The 20,359-nt window shown below is 44.5% G+C and overlaps 1 pseudogene; it reads left to right on the top strand.

The window, feature by feature from the left end:
* The first annotated feature begins 1,570 nt into the window (after positions 1 to 1,570).
* LOC114910381 (uncharacterized) lies at positions 1,571 to 7,097 on the top strand (annotated as a pseudogene).
* Positions 7,098 to 20,359: the final 13,262 nt, after the last annotated feature.

The raw sequence follows: 20,359 nt of genomic DNA, 5'->3' as shown, positions 1-20,359 counted from the left end.
ATGGGAGGGTTGGGAGGAAGCTGGGTAAAAACAGGCACGGAAACCATGTTGCAAGCATACGCATAAAGGCAGTTACTAAAAGGGTCCAGTCAGGTGCCAGAGAGTACAAAACCAAATGGCATGTACAGTGTGCCCACAAGCAATAAAAATACAGCAAAAAGACACAGGAGGCAACACAGGATTTTTTTTTTCCAAAACCTAAGAAGTGCAGGAAATCAGAAGAACATGAGTGACAGGGTACAGAAACAATTTGTAGTGGGCAGTCAGCACTAAGCAAGGGCAAAAGTGGGGAATGCCCCTGGGCATATTATCCAAAAACACAATGGATTCACCAGCAAGCCATGGGTGGTAGTGGCAGAGGCAGAGACAACAACAAAGAAATGTGGGTTATGACACACACAGAAGCAGGTTCACCTGATAATAAGTACAGGGAGAATGTTGCTGAGATAATGTACCGTGGGAAGCAGATTTTGTACTAGAATATGTATCCACTATGGGACCTATAAAAAAAATCACTGCAGGTTTCTGACAGAAAGCTGTGATTGTCATATCCTTTATTACCACAAGGACTGCCTCCAAGCTAAGGCCACTCAGTCTATATACTTCTGCATTTTTTTTTTTTTAAACTGGATTTTTTTGCTGCTTTTTGCTTGTAGAAGACCTTGCTGTTATGAACTGCAACAGGATGGAAGCATGTAAGCTTGCTCATCACACTTCACAAAAATTTCACCTGTGTCAAAAAGACATGGAGAAACACTATGAACATTGTTTTATGTTACTTGAACTTATGTTAAAAGTAATGATTTATTTTTAAAACTTCAAGGAATCTCACTGCTTTTTACACAATCAAAAATAGTATTAGTTACATTTATTTAATAGATGCTTTTCTCGAAAGTGACTTCCAATGAACTCGATGTATTGTTATCAGCCCAGACACCTTATTCACCAAGGTGACTTACACTGCTAGATACACTACTTACACTGCGTCACTCATCCATATATCAGTGGAACACACTCTTTCTGTCACTCACACACTATGGGTGAACTTGAACACCATGTCTTTGGACTGTGGACTAGTTCAGACCTAGTTAAATATTCTAATGGAAAACATCATTCTACCAATAATATAATGTTTTTATGCTTTTTACCAGTAGTGCGGATACGGATTTCTGTATGGGACTTTTATCCTCTTCTTGCAACTGTCTGCAAAGATAACAACTTTAAAATTGTAACAGTGGCTCTTCCCCTTTCACGGTGCTCTACTTTTATGGTATAGCTCTTATTATAGATTCCATGGACACAACAGTGGCAGTTCAATCCAATTAGGAGGCAAAAAACACATACAGACTGAACTGAAATCAAAAGTGCTGTCTTTATCCAGGGGGGCGCGGTGGTGCAGTGGGTTGGAGGCAGTTCTAAAAAGACCATAGAGGTTCCAAGTTTAAAACCAGAACTCCCTACCAGTCTTTTTAGAACCGAAGAAGCCGCTTGGATGAGTGGTGAAACGTATTCAAGGAAATTCATGCAAGTCCAGTTGCCTTTGTTCTTTTAGCTTTGTTTTTTAGATGCTATGACCTGGATAATTGAGAATCTTCACAGACATATTGCCACGCACTTTGGGACTAGCACCCTTTGACTAGTGCGGGAGTATGAAAGGACATCGAGGAAACTTGCAGATTACAGGAATCACTTACGCTTCAACTTAAGATGCAGACAACACAAGATTATTCCCACCAGCTTATACCTAGGTTCCACAGTAAAGGGCCACAGAGCTGAGAAAATCCTCTAGAAAGCCCAAAACCAGCTGCTCAATGAGAGAGTGAGACAGGTTCACTTCACCATTGATGCTCTTAAATCAGAAGCCGAACAGATGCTTAACAAACTGGCATCACATCTACCCGGGGAGATTCTGGGGGAAGTCTCCAAATTTGTGAAAAAAGCACAGATTTCACAACACATTAAAGGTAAGGAACGGCAGAAACGCAAATTTCTTTCTTTACAAACTCGGCATAAGAATTCATACAAAATAGAAGAACTGACTTGGAGGGAAAAGGATGACAACACCATGCAGCTGGGCATCCAGGAGAAGTGGGTTGAGAACCTGTCTGACAGGGAGCTCACTCAACTGGAGAGGGATGTCTTAGCCAAGGGACTAAACTTCGCCATAACACCAGAACAAATACCTGTGGTAGACCTCATTACAGCCACAGAGTCTGCCATTAGGAATAACAATTTGACCAACACAGAAGCAGAACAACTAAGATTGAAAGTAACAGCTGCCCTTGCCAGTGCTAAAGTACCGCCTTGCAATCTCACCATTGATGAAAGGAAGGCAGTCATATCACTACAAAGAGACCAGGACATCACTATCTTACCGGCTGATAAAGGAAGGTGTACAGTGGTTCTAAATACAGTTGATTACCACACTAAAGTGTCCAATCTCCTCCGTGACACAGCCACATATGAGATGCTGAAGCGGGATCCCACCAATACATACAAGAAGAAAATAATAAACTACCTGCAAGAACTGGAAAGGGAAAAGGTTATTGATCGACAACTGTACTACCGGTTGTATCCTGGGGAGGCCATTCCTTGTATTTATGGACTCCCCAAGATGCACAAGGAAGGAGCTCCACTCAGACCCATCGTCAGCAGGATCAACTCAGTCACATATAATATTGCTAAACACCTAGCCACCATCTTATCTCCGCTAGTTGGTAATACTAAATATCACATTCAAAACTCTCAGGACTTTGTTAACAAAAGTCAGGAATATTCAACTGGACCAAGAAGAAACCATCATATCCTATGATGTCATCTCTTTCTTTACATGTATTCCCACCCCAGAAGCAACAAGAGTGGTAAGGGAACGACTAATACAGGACACCACTTTGGCCGACAGAACCAACTTCACCCCAGACCACATTTGTGTCTTGCTGGATCTTTGTCTGACTACCACCTACTTCCAGTTTAATGGGGGTTTCTACAGGCAAAGACAAGGCTGTGCAATGGGGTCACCAGTGTCACCCATAGTGGCCAATCTCTATATGGAAGATGTGGAGAGTAGAGCCCTGACCTCTTATACAGGAACCACCCCCTCCCATTGGTTCAGGTATGTGGATGACACTTGGGTTAAAATCAAAATGCAGGAGGTGGAATCCTTCACACAGCACATCAATGAGGTGGACAGCAATATCAAGTTCACTCAGGAGGACATCAGTGGGAATTGTTTGGCCTTTTTAGATTGTGCAGTGTATGTGGAGGAGGACAGAAGCCTCAACACTGAAGTGTATAGGAAACCCACGCACACAGATCAGCATCTATTATTTGATTCCCACCACCCTCTGGAACACAAGCTGGGTGTCATCAGAACCCTACATCACCGAGCGCAGACTGTACCCACAAGGACAGAAGGCAAGGAGAAGGAACAAAAACACATCAGACAAACACTTAGAACGTGGATATCCAAACTGGGCCTTCGTCAAAAGTGCTAGAAGGAAACCCAGAACAGATAGAGAGGAGGAGAACAACAAACGAAAGAACATCGTCATCCCTTACGTGGCTGGAATATCAGAAAAACTCAGGAGGATTTTCAACAAACACCATATCCCTGTGCACTTCAAGCCCAGCAACACTCTGAGGCAGAAACTTGTTCACCCCAAAGACAAAACACCTAGGCAAAAGCAGTGTAATGTAGTTTATGCAGTTCAGTGCACTGAGGAATGCACAGATCTGTATATTGGCGAAACAAAACAACTCCTTCATAAACGCATGGCTCAACATAGGAGAGCTAGTTCTTCAGGTCAGGACTCAGCAGTCCACCTACACCTGAAGGACAAGGGACATTCTTCTGAGGATAACAACGTACATATTTTAGCCAGAGAAGACAGATGGTTTGAAAGAGGAGTGAAGGAAGCCATCTATGTAAGATTGGAAAACCCCTCTCTCAACAGGGGAGGTGGACTGAGACACAATTTATCAACCACATATAATAGAGTTTTAGCATCTGTCCCCAAAAAGTTTCCTACCCATTTACACCTTGGGTCTGGTGGCTCTGGCCATTAATGGGTCGTTAAGTACTGCTAATTGTAGAAAAACAGGACACCATCCAGGTTAATTTCAATAACATCCTCCAATTGGCAGGTGATTATTGGGTTGTTAACAGACCCCAATCATGTGAGTCTCAAATGGGCTCCACCCATAGATGTTCCAAGTTTAAAACCAGAACTCCCCACAAGTCTTTTTAGAACCGAAGAAGCCACTTGGATGAGTGGTGAAACGTATTCAAGGAAATTCATGCAAGTCCAGTTGCCTTTGTTCTTTTAGCTTTGTTTTTTAGATAAAACTATATATATATATATATATATATATATATATATATATAAAACAAGTGGAAAAATACAAGAGAAAAATAAAAATATGTACAATTATATATACAGTTAGAAGAATAAAAAAATTAAAGTATATTAAATAAATAAATCAAAACAGTATGTAGTGCAACAGTAAATAGTGCAAGTTGTGCAGGACGGTAATATAAACATTATGAGAAGTAACAAAATGAACTAACAATAGTGCTGAATAGTTCATCTGTCACACAGAGGTGAGCTGTTGTACAATGTTACTGCGAACGATAGGAATGATTTCCTGAACCGTTCTTTACGACAGCGGAGCTGAATGAGTCTATTAGAGAATGAGCTTCGCCGTCTCTGCAGTATGCTGTGAAGTGGGTGGGTTGGAATGTCCATGATGGAGAGCAGTTTGTTCAATGACCTCCTATTCCTCACCGACTCAAACATCTCCATGTTCTGTCCAATGATGCTACTGGCCTTACGGAAGAGTTTGTTCATCCTGCTTGCATCTTTGGCATTGATGCTGCTGCTGCTCCCCCAACAGACCACAGCAAAGTAGATAGTGCTCGCAACAACAGACTGGTAGAAGATCTCCAGCATCTTGCTGCACACATTGAAAGATCTGAGCTTTCTCAGAAAATAGAGTCTGCTCCTTCCCTTCTTGTACACAGCATCAGTGTGGTCCCTCCAGTCCAGACTGCTGTTCAAGCGGACACCTAAGTACTTGTATTTCTGAACAGTCTCAACCTCCTCCCCAGGATCTTTATGGGTCTGACTGCAGTTCTTGTCTTTCTAAAGTCGACGACTATCTCCTTGGTCTTTCTGACATTTAGTAGCAGATGATTCCTGCTGCACCACTCCACAAAGTTATACACCAGGTGCCTATACTCGAACTCCTGTCCATCTCTAATACACCCCACCACTGCAGAGTCATCAGAGAACTTCTGCAAGTGGCATGATTCAGTATCATACTGAAAATCAGAGGTGTAGAGTGAACAGGAATGGTGACAGGACAGTTCCCTGTGGTGCTCCTGTGTTACTAACCAAAACATCAGACAGGAAGCTCCCCAGCCGTACAAACTGAGGCCTGTCTGACAGATAGTCAGAGATCCAGGAGACCATAGATGCACCGACACCCATCCCCAGCAACTTCTCACTCAACAAAAGAGGTTGGATGGTATTAAAGGCACTGGAGAAGTCAAAAAACATGATCCTCACAGTGCTACCACTACCATCCAAGAGAGAATGAGCTCCCTGCAGCAGATAGGCAACGGCATCATCCACACCCACATGAGGCTGATAGGCAAACTGAAGAGGGTCCAGACTAGGTTTCACTTGTGGTCTCAGCTGCTTCATCACCAGTCTCTCCAGTACCTTCATAACATGTGATGTTAGGGCAACTGGTCTGAAGTCACTGGGGCCAGATGGGATGGCTATCTGTGGCACCGGTACTAAACAAGATGTCTTCCATAGCACCGAAATCCTTTCCTGCAACAGACTCAGGTTGAAGATGTGTTGCAGGATGCCAGACAGCTGGGCCGCACAGGACCTCAGGACCCGGGGGCTGATGTGATCCGGGTCTGCAGCCTTGCCTTGGTGGAGTCTCTCCAGCTGTCTTCTCACCTGGCTGATGGTCACAGTCATGGGGGTTGGAGTTGGGGGGTTGTGGTCAGACGTACACGGTGGGGGTGGGTACGATGCCAGGCATAAGAGGGTGACAAAGAGGGTGTGAAGACTGGTCCAGTGTGGGAAGGGCCAGCAGGGGGTCCAGACCTGTTAAAGAACAGATTCAGCTCATTGGCTCTGTCCAGGCTGCTGTCCTGCTGACGATCTTTGATGTTATAGCCTGTGGTCTGCTTCATGGCCCTCCACACATCCCTCATGTTGTTCAGCTGGAGTTTATTCTCCAGCTTCTGTCTATAAGAGTCTGAAGTGAATGTTATTAAACAATGAACTATGGTAGCTCACCATAAATCAATTTATCCATCCATCCATCCATCTTCAATCACTGCTTGTACTATGCAGGGTCACAGTGAACTGGAGCCTATCCCAGAAGCAATGGGTGCAAGGCTGAGGGTGGTACACCCTGGTGGAATGCTAGTTAAATACAAGGGGGGCACACACATTGCCACCAATTTAGAGTCACCAATCCACCTGAATGGCATTTCTTTGGACTGTGGGAGAAAACCCATGCAGACATGGGGTGAACATGCTGAAGTGCTTAATGACTATAAAATTATTATTCATATAGAGTCATGTAATAACCTGCCTTGTAATTCATACCACAGTTGACATGGATGTATGCTAAAAAAAAACTGCAGCTATTTTAGGGGTAGAGGGGTGCGGTGGCGCAGTGGGTTGGACCGCAGTCCTGCTCTCCGGTGGGTCTGGGGTTCAAGTCCCACTTGGGGTGCCTTGCGGCGGACTGGCGTCCTGTCCTGGGTGTGTCCCCTTCCCCTCTGGCCTTACGCCCTGTGTTGCCGGGTAGGCTCCGGTTCCCCGTGACCCCGTAAGGGACAAGCGGTTCTGTGTGTGTGTGTATTTTAGGGGTACCCTCATATGGTCACTCTTTGCAAAGGATTTTTTAAAAAATTCTTTACTTAGAGTGAGTAGGGAAAACTTCTTCACTAACTTCCTAGGTTATCCAATGACTTCATCTTCAGGGACAAAGTTGGCAGTGGAAACAAAGTACAAAAGATCCTCATTGACATCAGTGCCACCAATACATTGCAGGACTTCAGTGCATAATCTGAGTTTAAAAACATTTATTCCACAAGTTAGTTTTGTCTCTTTTTCAAGGTAGTGAGGACAACAATTTTGGATTTGTTCTGTAAAATAAATTGTGGTAACATGAAAATAAATACACTTGAGTGAATATTTCTTCACAAGCAGTTTTGAATATCTACACCCGCCTTTTCCTGAGATTCTTCTTTTTTCTATTGTGACCCCTATCAAGGCAACATTGACAATAAGTGTTTGACAGTAAGATGTAGGTGTGTGCACCATGCCATGAGCTCTGTGGGAGTCCAATTAACACACAGTATGAGACAGAAGATTTCTCCAGTGATTACATTAACATTGGTTAACAGAGGCTTTGTAATCCAAAGCCTTTATCAGGCCATAGAATTTTATTCAGTTTAATTTCAGTTCAGTTTTTATATACAGTGTATATACAGTTCAAATCATTTAAAGTTAACATCAGTACACAATAACAGCAATGACAAACAGTTAAAAACAATAGTGGGTACAATGTACACAGCTATGAAAGTTTGCTTCCTGTGATCGAGGAATATCTCTGAATTAAAGTGTTTTCTCTCTGGACTGGACACAGAGAAGTTCATGCTTTCACTTCTAGCAGGCCTGAATACTGCAGCTCCTTGCAGTCTGGTTACCCTGCCTACATCACCTCAACTTGTCCAGAATGCTGCATCCAGGATTGTCACTGGCTCTTGGAAATACTGCTGTATTACTCCAGCTCTACTTATTGCATATACAGAAGGTGCAACTTTAATACACTACTCTTAACTTACAAGGCACTCAGGGGTCTGGCGTCATTTTACATCACTGATCTCCTCATCAGCCAAGGGCCAAATCGCACTCTGCTTTCACAGGAAGCTGTTTTGCTCATAGTCCTCGTATGAAGATTTGTATGAAGACTGTTGGTGAGATAGCTTTTGACCGTTTGGCCCTGAAACTGTGGAAGTGTCTGTCTTTTACAGTGAAGCATGCCCTGCTGTCTTTAAATTTATACTAAAAACCTATTTCTTTAATCTTGTCTTTTAGTAGCTGATCCCAACTGATGTACCCATGAACTGTTCTCTTTTTAACTTTTTCCTGTGGAGCCCAACCTTGGAGCCCTAGCAATACTAGCTGCTTGGTGGGACCCTTAGTGGCACTAGCGTACTGCCACCCCCTGGACAGATCACCTGTCCTCTGGGAAGCAAAGAAACGACTGCCTACAACAAACACCTCAGTGGGTGGCCAGGAGTTGACGACTGCTTACCTTGACCAAAGAGATCAGTAACCATGGGCCTGGATAATGAGTTAAGCTTCCGCAGACTACAGTTCTGCGTTGACAGACAGGTTCCGTATCACCAAATTACAGTCCCCAGTAGGGGTGGGCTTTTTTCATTTCTTCATAGCTGGGAGATTTTTATTTTCCTCTCCTCAGCTGACAGCTGCCTTATCCTAATAGTTAACTATAACTGCTGACTTTCCATATGGTATCATCCATATGGATCTTTATTCAGCACTTTTTGTCACCCTGGTGAGAAGCTACAGCATTTTACTGTAACCTTTGACTCAAAGATGAGTTACTGAATTACTACACCACCTAACACCACAAACAGTTAGCCTTCAGCTATTGTACTCTAACAATCACCTATCTACAGCTGCTTTCATGTGACTAGAATAAATTCTGGCCTTTGTGCTGAAAGGAGAAAAAAATCATCATGCCTATGATTCCAGCATTAAGACAGCCGATCACTTTAAGGTGGTACCACGATTTTTTCCAACTTCCAGCAAAGATCTTGATACTGTGCTCTGTGACATTCTCCTCTCCATTATGTCACACTATGTAAATTTGTTTTAATAAAAAATAGTACGGCAGCCCTCCCTCTACAACAGAGCCGCAATATGAACTTCAAACCATAAGTCTGACAATGATGTCTGTTAGCCCGGGGGTCTGGAGCTCTAAATGCACGAGACTGAATACAATGAACACACAATGTTCATATTCCTGATATCAGTGGCTCCTACCCAGCTATTTTGTATTTTTAATAGAAGTGTCGCCTTTGTTGATTTTCCATGTTTTTGTGACCACTGAGGAAATGAATCCGGTGTTTATAATGAGGCTGTCAACTGATGTGTTTTCAAGCATCATGAAAGCTATCAAAGAGAAGCGTGCAAAGTCTCAATGACCTTATTTGCCAACACTGCAGAATCCTTTTCATCAATGGTGCATGTAATAACACTGCTCTGTACTCTGTTTTCTTGGTGAGTACAGAGTATCCCATCTCACTGATAGGTAAACAAGAGAAAAAAACAAATACGGCCACTCATAGCTCTTTTAGGTAACTTTCAAGCTAGTTAGCCAGTTCAACTAGCTCTTATGATTGTAAGATTTTGAGTACTATTGTGACACCTGGCTTAAACCTCAAAATTTATGTACATCCTCAATTCTAATAGTTGAGACAATATGGAAAATGGTAATAAACACAAAAATGGGTGATTTGTAAATTTACTTTGACTTGTATTCAAACAAAAATAGCATAAAGACAAGGTATTTCATATTTTATTTAATCAGCAGCATTGTTTTTGAAGATATACATCCATCCATCCATCCATCCATCTTCCTCCGCTTTTATCCGGGGCCGGGTCGCGGGAGCAGCAGTCCGAGCAGAGTCCTCCAGACTTCCCTCTCCCCGCACACCTCCTCCAGCTCCTCTGGGGGAACCCCAAGGCGTTCCCAGGCCAGCCGGGAGACATAGTCTCTCCAACGTGTCCTGGGTCTGCCCCGAGGCCTCCTCCCAGTGGGACAAGCCCGGAACACCTCCCCAGGGAGGCGTCCAGGAGGCATCTGGAACAGATGCCCGAGCCACCTCAACTGGCTCCTCTCGATGCGGAGGAGCAGCGGCTCTACTCCGAGCTCCTCCCGGGTGACTGAGCTCCTCACCCTATCCCTAAGGGTGCGCCCAGCCACTCTGCGGAGGAAACTCATTTCTGCCGCTTGTATCCGCGATCTCATTCTTTCGGTCATGATCCAGAGTTCATGACCATAGGTGAGGGTAGGAACGTAGATCGACCGGTAAATTGAGAGCTTCGCCTTACGACTCAGCTCCTTCTTCACCACAACAGACCGGTACAATGACCGCATTACTGCGGACGCCGCACCGATCCGTCTGTCAACCTGCCGCTCCATTTTTCCCTCACTCGTGAACAAGACCCCGAGATACTTAAACTCCTCCACTTGAGGGAGCAACTCCCCCCTAACCCGGAGGGGGCAATCCACCTTTTTCCGACTGAGAACCATGGCCTCGGATTTGGAGGTGCTGATTCTCATCCCCGCCGCTTCGCACTCGGCTGCAAACCTCCCCAGTGCACGCCCGAAGTTTGGGTCGGCCGGGCACTCGGCCCCGACCACCGCCCAAATCACAATGCACCGGCCCCTTACGGTTTCTCCGGCAGGTGGTGAGCCCACCGAAGAGCGGCTCCACGTCATGGCTTCGGGCTGAGCCCGGCCAGGCCCCGTGGGCATAGACCTGGCCACCAGGCGCTCGCATGCGAGCCCCCCCCAGGCCTGGCTCCAGGGTGGGGCCCCGGTGACCCCATACCGGCGGGGTAAACAGAAGCCTTGATTTTTTCCTCATAAGGGGTTTTTGAACCGCGCTTTGTATCGTCTGTCATCCAGGACCTGTCTGCCATGGGAGACCCTACCAGGGGCGTATAGCCCCAGACAACATAGCTCCTGGACTCATTCAGGCACTCAAACCCCTCCACCACGGTAAGGTGGCGGTTCACGGAGGGGTGAAGATATACATTTATTCTGAAATTTATGCCTGCAACACGTTTCAAAATGCCAAACCGCATTCTGCCCAGATTATAAATGCATGGCTGCATAAACAGAGATTATTGGTATTAGATTGGTCTGCCTGCAGTCCTGACCTGTCTTTGATTGAAAATAGGTGGTGCATGGTGGCACAGCAAGTAGTGCTGCTGTGTCACAGTGCCTGGGTGGTATGAGAGGACGTGGATTCGATTCCCTACTCAGTCTGTGTTGAGTTTGCATGTTCTCCCTGTGTCTGTGTGGGTTTCCTCCCCCAGTCCAAAGATATGCTGTTCGGGTTCACCCATAGTGTGCGAGTGACAGAGAGTGTGTTCCACTAATGTGTGGATGAGTGACCCATTGTAAATAGTGCATCTAGCAGTGTAAGTCACCTTGGTAAATATGTAAATATGAAGTACAAAATATGGCAACGAAGGCCCTGTACAACTGCAGAGCTGAAAACCTGTATAATGGATAAATAGAGGAAAATTCCATTTGCTAAACTTGACCAACTGGTGTCTTCAGTGCTCAAATCCTTAAGTGTTATTAAAAGACATAGTGATGTTACAGTGATAAACACTTGACTGCTCCAACTTTTTTGGAATGTTTTGTAGGCATCAATTTCAGAATAAATGTATATCTTCATAAACAATGCAGTTGATTAGGTAAAACATGAAATACCTTGTATTTATACTGTTTTTGTTTGAATACAAGTCAAAGTAAATTTAGAAATCACTCCTTTTTGTTTTTATTAGCTTTTTCCATTCTGTCAACTTTTTTGAATTTGAGATTGTATGGAAGGGGGTAAAAAGGGGTGCGGTGGCGCAGTGGGTTGGACCGCAGTCCTGCTCTCCAGTGGGTCTGGGGTTCGAGTCCCGCTTGGGGTGCCTTGCGATGGACTGGCGTCCCGTCCTGGGTGTGTCCCCTCCCCCTCCGGCCTTACGCCCTGTGTTACCGGGTTGGCTCCGGTTCCCCGTGACCCTGTATGGGACAAGCGGTTCTGAAGATATATATGTGTGTGTGTGTGTGTGTGTGTGTGTGTGTGTGTGTGTGTGTGTGTGTGTGTGTGTGTGTGTGTGTGTGTGTGTGTGTGTGTGTGTGTGTGTGTGTGTGTGTGTGTGTGTGTGGAAGGGGGTACGGTGGCGCAGCAGGTTTGGCTAGGGCCTGCTCTCCAGTGGGTCAGGGGTTTGAATCCTGCTTGGGGTGCCTTGTGATGGACTGGTGTTCTGTCTTGGGTGTGTCCCCTCCTCCTCCAGCCTTGTGCCCTCTGTTGCCGCGACCCTGCTTGGGACAAGCGGCTTCAGAAAATGCGTATGTGAGTTTGTATGCATTATAAGCATAGGCATCAGTAAAAGTAGGCATTATGACTCTAACCAAAGTATGATTTTTTATTTTGTATATTTACACAACTGTTCACTCAGTACAAAAACTAAATATCTAAAATTCACAGCAATATTTTACATTTATTCAAACTGATTATAGTTTATAACCCATGGAAATCCAGATCTCCTGTCCTTTCTTTCAAAATCAATTAGTGATTTGAATAGTCTGAATCTCTCCAGCCTGGCCTTTTGTCTATACCTCGGTGGCTCAGGGTGGATGTCACAATCTGTGCTCTAGCTTCTCTGTTCTGCTTCCTCTAGGGTCACCCATTGCAGTAAAAAACACTTTTGCCTTGGTCTCACAGATAGCTGTTATCTTTCATGTAGGTATTGAGGATTCAAGGATAGGCTCTGCACTGCTAAAGCCTGGACCAAGACAAGCAGTTAAGGAAAATGAGTGAGTGATTGTTTAAACATATATTGGAACTGTAAAAAAAAAAAAAAAAAAAAATTTTCTTGGGGATTCACTAGTCATCCTAAATTCCTAATATCTTTTCCTGTTTAAATGAAAATCTGAAATGCAGAAACAGGGTCATTTTGCAAGTTAAGACCAAGGATCTTTTCTGCAATTCAGACTATGTGTAGTTGCTGTACAGACTTCGTAGAAAATACTTCCAAAAGTTTCTCTTGCATGATTTCTGGTGCAAAGTACAGCTTATGATCATGTCGTGTGAGCAGTGCAAAATGGGGCAAGAGGGGGATTTTTCACCTCCAGCCTTGAAAAGAATTTGTGTAAAAAATCAGATTTGATTATTTATTTACCCTGTGTTATAACACAATTAAGTGCCCATTTTCAGCAAAAATTCTGTTTTTGATTGGCACAATACTTAGATTGCTAGAAAAGATTAAATGTTTATCTCTGAAGCTATTTTAATGTGTATGTTTTATGTTAGTCTCAGTTCCGTCATTGAGTTAAATGAAAATGACACTGATAAAATGGACCACTGGTGGCTTTCTGTTTTGGGCTTTAACCTATTGCTACTAGCATCTCATGTTTGAAAATGTACTTTAAGTGTATATAATGAAAGTAAACTGCTTGCTCTTTTATCCTTTTATAGGACTTCAACCTGTTAAACAGTAAAAGGTTAAAATACACAGGACAAAGTAAAAAATTTACTGGAAATCTTCATTCAGGTATTGTATAATAAAAAAAAACACAAGAGCAACTTCTTTTGATATTTCACCCTTAGAAAATCATTGACCTTTATAAAGGTGTATTACGTTTAGCTGATGTTTTTCTCTAGCAACTTAAAATATTAAGGTATTTACAATTATCTACCCATTTATACAGCTGGGTAATTTTACCAGAGAAGCACCTTACTCAGGGGTACTACAGCTGGAATCAAACCTGCAACCTTCGGGGTCCAAAGTCAACAGCTTTAACTACTATGCTAACAACTGTATTGCTAAAATAAATGCAGACACCAGAAAGAATGCATCTGAACAATCTCTTTAAAAACTGTGCATTGTAAATCCACACACACAGACACACACAGTCTGAACTGCTTGTCCCATACGGGGTTGCGGGGAACCGGAGCCTAACCCGGCAACACAGGGAGCAAGGGACACACCCAGGACAGGCCGCCAGTCTGTCACAAGGTACCCCAAGAGGGATTTGAACCCTAGACCCACTGGAGAGCAGGACCCGGTCCAACCCACTGCGCTACCGCACCCCCCGGAATAATTCATTTTTAAAAAACATACTCTGCGATAGACTGATGTACAATGTGTCATGCGGGGCCAAGAGAACCGGGACAGCAGGACCCAAGTGCGGAGTCGTTTGCCTGGATTCAGGGGATAAGGCAAGTTCTCGGAGTCGGGGACAGGCGAAAGGTTGGTTGATCGGCGGTCGGAGTCAGAGCGAGGATCCATGGACGAGGTCAGAGGACGAAGCGAAAGGTCGGTTGGTCGACGCTTGAATGAAGATCCGTGGACAAACAAAGCGAAGGGACGAAAACTGGAAAACGAGAATGGAGAACAAGTGTTGAGTGTGTACTGGACGTCACGAGGAAGGGCAGTTGTCTCTGATGAGATTCCTCAAAGGTGTGGGAGCTGAGGAGGATCTTTTAAAGGGTGAGCAGTTAGTCAGGTGCTGGACTAGATCAGGCGCTGTCGGTTAAGTTGTGGACATGGACCTGACACCATGCAGGGGGTATTCACCAAGGTCTGTACCCAGTGATTTGAGGATAGGCTCTGGACTGCTGCAGCCTGGACCAGGATAAGTGGTTAATGAAAATGAGTGAGTGATTGTTTAAACATATACTGTAACTGTTTAAAAAAAAAAAAAAGGGGGGGGGGGCGTGGTGGTGCAGTGGGTTTGGCTAGGGCCTGCTCTCAGGTAGGTCTGGGGTTTGAGTCCTGCTTAGGGTGCCTTGCGACAGACTGGCGTCTCGTCCTGGGTGTGTCCCCTCCCCTCCAGCCTTGCGTCCTGTGCTGCCGGGTTGGGCTCTGGCTCACTGTGACCCCGCTTGAGACAAGTGGTTTCAGTCAATGGGGTGGGGGGGAAGAGAAAAGAAATTCATTTTTCTTGGGGATTCACTAGTCATCCTAAATTCGTAATTATTGATCTGCTTAAATGAAAATCTGAACTGCAGGTCATTTTGCAAGTTAACACCAAGGAGTCTAAGGATCTTTTCTGCAGTTCAGACTATGTGTAATTCTGTACAGACAACATAGAAGATCCTTCAAAAAAGTTCTTGTTGCATGATCTTTGGTGCAAAGTACAGTTTATGGTCATGTAGTGTGAGCAGGTGCGCAGTGCAACCCGGGGCAAGAGGCAGGACCTGTATAATGGACAGCTCCCAATTACCTGCCTAAACCAAAAACCAATATTTCATCTGACAGCCAGCTGCACAACTTGAGGGGAATTTGAAGCAAAATTCACTTAAGCAAATGCACAAGGCAAAGAAACAAGATAGTTAACTACAGAGTAACATAATAAATTATCAATGCGCAATATTAACATTAAGTATGACTACTGGCCATGCAGGAAAGGAACAAAAAACTCCCAAATGAAAGTTGAGGGAGGGGAAAAAAACCTCTGGGGGTCCAAGTGCCAGTGGCTGCCTATGCCATCCTGGGCATTCTAGATTCAACAAGACTTCTAATTCAGTTTACAACTAATAATAGCTTTGTTGCTGTATGATACCTTGGTGAACTGTAAATCAAGTTATGTCTTCTCCATCATGATGGTTGGCCATCAACTTCCACCAGCATGGGTTGCTTGTGCGATGGCCAGCTGGCCCCCTCAGGTCTTATTGTAGGGAAACAATGCTCAACAAGAAGAACTTGTTAGTAATTTCTAACTTAAAGAAATTATACAGGTTAATACAGAGGTGGAGAAAAACACACAGCCAAGTGGAATTACATTTCTTACTGATATGCCTGAGTGAACATCTAAGTCTTCAGTCTGGATTTAAAGTATGTATGTAAGTAACTGGAGGGGGTGCGGTGGCGCAGTGGGTTGGACCGCAGTCCTGCTGTCCGGTGGGTCTGGGGTTCGAGTCCCGCTTGGGGTACCTTGTGACGGACTGGCGTCCCGTCCTGGGTGTGTCCCCTTCCCCCTCAGGCCTTCCGCCCTGTGTTGCCGGGTAGGCTCCGGTTCCCCGTGACCCCGTACGGGACGAGCGGTTCTGAAAATGTGTGTGTGTGTGTGTAAGTAACTGATGAGCAATGACTTGCCACCTTGCTGCAGTTTCACTTTGTTATGCCCACACCCTTGTGCCAGATGACTGCATTTGCAGCAAATCAAGAAACAGGGTATAAAATGACTGCTCAAACACACTGGTTTGTGGAACCTTGTTAGAGCCACCACAACGATCTTGCAAACTGGAACATTGACTCTTTGTTTCTCTTGCCCTGTATATCCGTTCTTCTGCTCACTTGACCTTCAGCCTTGTCAACTAGACCTTGTTTCTTGTCTTACCCCCTGTTATGATGTTTGCACCTTGGCACCCCCCTCTTTGTTTTGGACCATGACTCTGCCTGTTCCTGATTGGCATTCATGAAATAAAGCTCCTGCACTTGGGTCCAGTGCCTCTGTTCCTTGTGGCCAACACAACACACTTATAATTCTGTAAAAGACATAAAACTATATTAATATGCTGAATTATATAATCTGCCTATAGCTTGAAATACTTTGTGTATTAGACACATCCTGTGCATGTGACAAGATGTGAGGTCAAGAGCTGACTAAAATCCTACCAGGAGTAGGGCTGGTTTTTCTTTCCACACTTAATAGTTTAACCAGAAAGATGGCAGCTGCAAGTGATGTTTCTTCAACTATGACAATGATATAATGAGCAGGGCAATTATGTTCAGATGATGGAAGCATTTTGAAGATAATGACAAGGTCAGTTTTGAATTTCATCTTCAGCTGTAATGCTTTTGGCTGAGGTACTTACCATAAATTGGTCTAGTACAGCTCTTCAGCTGCGCGCACGCGCACACACTCTCTCTCACACACACACACACACACACACACACACACACACACACACACACACACACACACACACACACGGAACCACTTGTCCCATACAGGGTCACGGAGAGCCGGAGCCCAACCCGGCAACTCAGGGCGTAAGGCCAGAGGGGGAGGGGACACACTCAGGACGGGACGCCAGTCCGTCGCAAGGCACCCAAAGCAGGACTCAAACCCCAGACCCACCAGAGAGCAGGACCCGGTCCAACCACTGCACCACTGTGTCCCCCTTCTCTTCAGCTGTATAAATGGGTAAATAGTTGTAACTTAAGATTGTAAGTTGCTTTGAAGAAAAATACTAGCTAAATACATGTAAAGACAATATTTCATCTGAGAGACCAAACACTGCTCTTTATCTGAATATGTGAGGCAGGGAAGCTACAGCTACAGCTACAGTCTTGTGTCAGTGTGCTGCAGAAGGGTATGGTGGGAAGGAAGAGGTCCCTCAACTACAAGGAATTGGAATGATGTGTATCGTTAACTTTTCAGTCAATACAATACATTCTAATAAGACAAAGGTAGTTGAAACTTACAGGTATTGCTAAAAAAAACCTACTCTTTTGAAACATTATTCCATACAGACAAATGTTTTTGTTGCTGTGATAGTGAAACTGCCCCCCCTCATTTCATATGCTATTCTGGAAACATTATTTGAATAAAACAATTTTCAGATGTTATATTCTTCCCATTTTACTCTACTGGCTATTACTACTAGATCGGCTTCATTGCCTTTATTGTACAACAAGGAGAGTACCCTTGTCTTCAGGCTCTGAATTAGCATGCCTCTGCTCAGCACTTCCTCGACAACACACAATAAGGTCGGCCCCAAGACATGCAATAAAATTTCACCAGTAAACCGTTGAGGCCTGGAACCTTGAGCCAATTCATCTTACCAAGCACACTTACAGCTCTACCAAAGTGACAGGGCTCTCTAAGCCACCCAGCACATCCTTGGGAAGCTGCGATGTTAAGTTCTCTAAAAAGTTCCTTTCTGTTATCAGGTCCATTTCCCTGACTTTTTAAAGTTTTCTATAAAAACAAGATGCAACCTCCAACATCTGGGCAGTGTTTGTGAAGGACTCACCCTGCTGGTTCTACAAACCTCTCTTACATTTCAAGTCCTTCACCTTGTTAAAAAGTGGTACACTTCTCGTTCTCCTCTACCTCCTTAACTCTAGCACCAAACATTAAGACTTTGGTCTTTGGCTCATGTATCTGCCTCAAAGAAGCCTTTATCTCCACAGCCATATTGTAAACAGAAGTCCCTCTGGTACTGTGGCAGGAATAAATCCTCTCTGGAGTTCTTCTAGCGAAATAATATTCTAATGTCACAAAGTGGCACGCCAGATACAATAGTTGATGGTGAGAGTCTTGGCTTTCACCTTGACCCCTTCCTACCAATCAGCCTCCATGGATTCCTGTCACAATGAAAAATTCTCATAAAGGTCTCTACATTCCTTTGTCTGGAGGATTTCAGTGTTCAACTTCCAGTAGCTGCAGCCATGGGTCAGGGCCATGATGGAAATCATGGCCTTGACTCATATGGTCCATAAGCCACTTGAGCGGTCAAGAGAATCTTCTTAAAAGTAATAGAGAGAAAAGGAGAAGCTAAAATGCAATCTACATGACCTCAGACACTGTGGCTGTTGCTCAATGTAATGCACAGACTGGTATGGTTGGATTTTCTAAAATCGTCTTTGATGACTAAAACTGTGTATAAAACTTTTAAAACGTTTAACGCTCTGTGTCACTGCACTCCAAGAGAAGAGCGCTCTATAAAAATAAATTGAACTGAATTAAAATTAGCATCATCCTTGCCTTCAAGAAAAATGTTAGTCTCTTCCTATTATTGAAGGTCTGTCAGTTACACAGTAAGGAACTAGCTCATCTAACAGACCGATATGGGACCTAATCTCCACCAGAGCGCAGACACACACACACATTTTCAGAACCGCTTGTCCCATACGGGGTCACGGGGAACCGGAGCCTACCCGGTAACACAGGGCGTAAGGCCGGAGGGGGAGGGGACACACCCAGGACGGGACACCAGTCCATCGCAAGGCACCCCAAGCGGGACTCGAACCCCAGACCCACCGGACAGCAGGACCGAGGTCCAACCCACTGCGCCACCACACCCCTGACCAGTTTGTGCTGACTTCTCCACATAATGTCCACCCTCAAAACCCGGCCAGAATGAATAGTAAAAGGCCTTACCTTTTCAAAGGCATAGTCCCCCAAAAAGAATCCCCACGCCTGTAAAGTGGATGTTGAGAGTTAAAATTTTTTAATTCAGCCATTGGGGTATGTTAAAAAGTGTTAAAAAGCATAAAATACCATTAAAACACGAAAATGAAGATAAAAAACGGGCATGATTTAATCTATTAAAACCTCCTCCTCGGAGGATACTGGCCCCACTGCCCCCGCTGTCCCACAAGAGTCCCCGTCTGGTAGGTATGCCTCCAAGTTCGGTGTCGCCTGTCCTCCTTCATAAGATGACAGTCAACTTGGAGAAATTCACGGGGAACTCCGTAGGGCCCACATTATTTTCATCTCCTCCAGGAAGGAGGATTGCTCTTGGCCTTCTTCCGAAAGCAACTCGGCCGGTGAGAGGTCTCCTTCCAATGCCACAGCCTTCATTCTGGGCTATTTTTGGTGTAGAATCTTCCTTTTTTCTTTTCAGGACTTCTGCCAGGGTAGGGGCAGGGCTTATTTCAAGAAGATCTTCAGCCCCACCAGGGATTTCTCCAGCCTCACCATTTCCATCTCTGTCTCTACCCTGCTGATTTTTTTTTCTTGCAGTATTAGGGCCTGAAGTCCCTCCTCTATAGACACCCCGGTTCTAGACAGAGCATCTGCATAGGAGGGCCTATACTGCAGGCAGAGACGGGCCAGATCTCCACTACTACAGATGTTACTGTGGAGGGGCTGTCCGTGCGTCTTTCTTTGTCCCATCCGAACCCAGAGTGCAGCGGTACAATATAGTAAAAGGGGCTTTATGACATACACCTTCACGAAGTACATGTAGAAATGCAGCCCAGTGTTTTAAACAAAGGACAACCTGTATTAGCTTCCAGTAAGAAGAGCAAGATTCAATTGATCTTCCCTGTCTGTAACATTTTGCCGTTCAGTGTCTTAAACTCTGAATTATCAAAACCTGCTGTCTTCATTTTCCCCATCAAAACCCTTTGCTAGTCTGTCTGTGTACCTGTGCTTAAATACAACGTTACGACTGCTAGTACAGCCACTTCGGCACCGGGCTGTTCAATTGCGCAGCCGCTAAGGTGCGTGGTATTCTGACTACACAGTCCTGGGTTCGAATCGCGCTTGGAGCTCAAGCTGCATAAAAAGATACGACAGTCTGCACAGTAGTTCACATGCTGACTTTCGCAGAAAACACTTAAACCTTTTCCTTTATTTTTTTTCACTCCAATTACCAGTACCGTCAAAGTCTGGCAAGTAATTTACCAAACTCACATCATCAAGGAACCAAAAGAAACACCAATTAAATACTGTTAATATCAAATTAAATACTTAAAAATAATTGAAACTTGTTAATTTATTGATGCTGTACAAAAACAGGGTTGCGCAGCGGGTTTGGCTG

Source organism: Scleropages formosus, chromosome 4 (assembly GCF_900964775.1).
Source record: "Scleropages formosus chromosome 4, fSclFor1.1, whole genome shotgun sequence".
NCBI classification, from domain to species: domain Eukaryota; kingdom Metazoa; phylum Chordata; class Actinopteri; order Osteoglossiformes; family Osteoglossidae; genus Scleropages; species Scleropages formosus.
The sequence above is the reverse complement of the archived record's forward strand: the minus strand, read 5'-3'. Positions and strand labels throughout refer to the sequence as shown.